General features: G+C 45.6%; 1 long non-coding RNA gene across 1 annotated transcript; it reads left to right on the top strand.

The window, feature by feature from the left end:
* LOC122458925 lies at nt 1–3415 on the top strand. The gene is made up of 3 exons (XR_006279271.1): nt 1–43; nt 648–758; nt 3130–3415. It is a non-coding gene; the product is annotated as an uncharacterized LOC122458925 (long non-coding RNA).
* Nucleotides 3416–3619: the final 204 nt, after the last annotated feature.

Raw genomic sequence — 3619 nt, forward strand, 5'->3', positions numbered from 1 at the left:
TGCTTTTGCCGGGAACAGAACAGAAATGGAATGTTAGAACTTAGTAAGTAATCTAGCTAGATTTGCGTTAGATTCTGTTTTCTTTAAATGGCTGAGAAAATAAGTTATGCTGAATGGAATGTAGATTCCTGTTTTTGTGTCTTTTTGTATCTAGGTTTTGCCTAGAGGGATTCTCTATATTTTGAATCTAATTACCTTGTAAGGTATTTACCATCCTGATTTTACAGAGGTGATTCTTTTACTTTTTCTTCTATTAATATTCTTCTCTTAAGAATCTGATTGTTTTTTCATTGTTCTTAAGATCCAAGGGTTTGGGTCTGTGTTCACCTATGCAAATTGGTGAGGATTTTTATCAAACCTTCCCTAGGAAAGGGGGTGTAGGGTTTGGGAGGATTTTAGGGGGAAAGATGTTTCCAAACGGGCTCTTTCCCAGTTATATATCTGTTAGATGTTTGGTGGTGGCAGCGATAAAGTACAAGGGCAAAAGGTAAAATAGATTGTACCTTGGGGAAGTTTTAACCTAAGCTGGTAAAAGTAAGCTTAGGAGGTTTTCATGCAGGCCCCCACATTTGTACCCTAGAGTTCAGTGTGGGGAAGGAACCTTGACACACCTAATGCCTGATTTCTATTTGGATTGCCACTGGTAGCTCTGAGTCTTTGATAGCTCTGAAAATAAGGTCCTACGAGTCTCAAGCTGCACTCTCCAAAAATGAAGGCTTGCAAATTACTGAAGGCTTCTAAAAATGTTGGCCCTGAAGGTTAGTAAAGTGCTCAGAGATCCTTGGCTGAAAAGCCTTATGGAGGTTTTTTGCAGTTTTCTGAACAGTCAAATACTTTCAAATCTGACAGTTTCCTGTCTGTGTATCTGTGCGATCGCCACACTTCTGCCATGACTCACCATTGGGCACTCAGACTGAGTTTGCTGTGAAGTTTTTCAACACTTTTTCTATCTTGCACTTTTCCTGAAAGAGCTGGTAGAAAATGTGTTTCCTGAAAATGTAATAAGTGAAAAAGAATAGCTTAAAAAAACCCATAAAAACTGCAAAATGAGCACAACTATCCTGCAACTTCCTGTTTAGAGATTTCACATCAATATAAGTGCCTACTTATACCTTATACTTAGAAGAAAGGTGGTGATTTTAAATGTGTACATGGCTCACGTAAAGGTATTTGTTATTTTTATTCCAACCAAGATTGAGCTCCACGGTAACAGTCTTGGGCAGGAAGGCTCTCTGGGCAGAGCACAGTTTTGTTTCTGGCTCAGACAGCGGGCACCCTAGATTGAACATTATATTTTATTGTGTCAATGTTTCTTTAAGGAGAGAAAATATTCCAAGACAAGTAATTAAATATGACACTTCCCAACTGCGGTCATCCAAGGCTGTCCAAGCATTTTACAGTTGTTGCATTTAGCCTCCCAATATCCCCGTATGAGAGAGAATTATCCACATTTTACAGAGGGGGAAACTCAGTCACAGAGAGGTGACGTGACTTACTCTAGGTGACACACGGAGTCAGCAACTGAGTCTGGGCCTACAACAAGCACAGCATGGAGGGAAAAAGACAAAAATATGCATGTAAGAACAAATCTTACCTCAGGGGCAGGATTTGGAGGGGCTGTGCAAGGGGATGTGCTTCCTCTCAATAGTCTGGCTCCCAGCTCTGTGGGAATCCCAGGAATGTTGTCAGACAGGGATACTGGGTGGGATGAGGTGAGGGGGTCCACTATTAGGCAGATCCTTCAGTCTTCTTTCCTGTGGAGATGCAGGGGTGCTAGGACTGTGAAGGTTTCTTCAGTGTAGGCTGTGGCACAGCTTGCCTTGCCCCAGTACCCAGCCACACTACTAGAGATGGGAATTTCAGGGATGATTTGTGCCTCTGGGTATGTCTGCACTGCAGAGTGCTTCCTTGGGCGGGCTGACAGATGTGCTAGCTCTGCTAGAGCTAGTGTTCTAAAACCAGCAGTGTGGCCAGGGCAGCTCGGGCTAGCCACCTAAGTACGTACTCAAGGTGTTGGGCAGGACTGTACTCAGGTGGCTAGCTGAACCCACTGCCGGTGCTAGCGCATGTCTATCTATCCACATTGGAAGCACACTCCCAGCTGCTGTGTAGACATACCCATGTCAGCTCTAGACATTCCCTTCCACACTAGTACAGTGATGGACATTACCCAGATAAACTCTGTGAAAGGGACTGGTTATTTTTCAATCCCTTAGCACTCTCCTCTCCATTGTGAGGGCTCAGAAAAAGGCATGGAAAGTGTGATTTAAATTAGAGATGAGCTTGAATCTGTTCTGGAAAATAGCAAGCCCAATGAGAAGTTTTTATAGCAACCAGGGATGTTGGGGGAAAAAATTTAAAACGACTACAGAAAGAAGATACAGTAGTTATATTTTTCTCAATTCCAAATTTAGATTCAAGTTTTCTTTTTTTGTGACAGTATCCTACTAAATTTGACATCCTTTCAGACTCAAGCGGGTGATCTTAATGTTCAAAAACGTGGACATTTGAAGCCTAAAAGTTTGGAATGTGATTTGAACTTTCCCCAAGGTTGGGGTGTTCAGATCTGAAGTTTGGGGAGCAAATACATCTCTAAAATAAACAAAGCAAGCAAAGCCACACACTGGTGTCAGTTAGGTAAAGTCAACTGAACATGTGCTAGGAGCTGAGACATTCAAAGATCTTAGATCTTAAAGTTGCAGGGAGAGGAACTGAATGGGGCGGGGGGGGGGAAAGCAACAGTAACAGTTTTGGGAAAAAGACAATTAGGCAAGGAAAGCTATGAGATCATGGGAATGGCTAGGGAAAGCTGAGAGAGAACCAGAGAGCAGTGTCAGTAAACTGAGTTAGAATGGCCAAGTAGTCTCTGATGCTCACCCTTTGTTTGGCATGTGTTGCTCATCACAATTCAGCCACTTGGTTTGCTGCACTGATCTGACTGGTACTTGAGGGACACAATTCTGACCTTAGTCACACCAGTGTGAGTGCAGAGTAACTTCCTTGAAGCTAATGGAGTTACCTCCATAGTTACATGGTGTAACTGTAAAATTTGATCCAAGAGCAGCAGTTCTGCTATGGGCAGTTCTATTTGAATAAGACATGACTGAGTGTCTGCTTTTGGCATTACAGCTGTGCTGATGGCTTCAGTTAGCACTTCATGCTCTCCCCATGGGTGTCTGCCTTCCAGCTTCACCACTGCTGGATCCCTAGTCCTCACAGGCTCCTTCTCTGAGGCACTGGAACGTCCACTCTGCATCTGTGCAAAAAAGGAATGAATTCCTCCGGACAGGGCCGGATTAATGCAGGGGCTTTGGGGCTGCAGCCCAGGGCCTCGGGTACCACAGCCAATGGGAGCTGCTGGGGTGGTGCCTGTGGGCACGGGCAGTGTGCACCACACAGAGCAGCCTGGCCCCTCTGCCTAGGAGTGGGACATGTTGGCCACCGCGGGGAGCAGAGCTGCGCAGAGCCAGGGCAGGTCACCCGAGGTAAGCGCCTCCTGGCCGGAGCCTGCACCCCGCACCCCCTCCTGCATCCCAACTCCCTACCCCAGCCTGGAGCCCCCTCCTGCACCCAAACCCCCTCGCAGACCCCGCACCCCCACCTGCACCCCTGTTGCAGC

The sequence above is a fragment of the Dermochelys coriacea genome, chromosome 2 (genome assembly GCF_009764565.3).
Source record: "Dermochelys coriacea isolate rDerCor1 chromosome 2, rDerCor1.pri.v4, whole genome shotgun sequence".
Taxonomy (NCBI): domain Eukaryota; kingdom Metazoa; phylum Chordata; order Testudines; family Dermochelyidae; genus Dermochelys; species Dermochelys coriacea.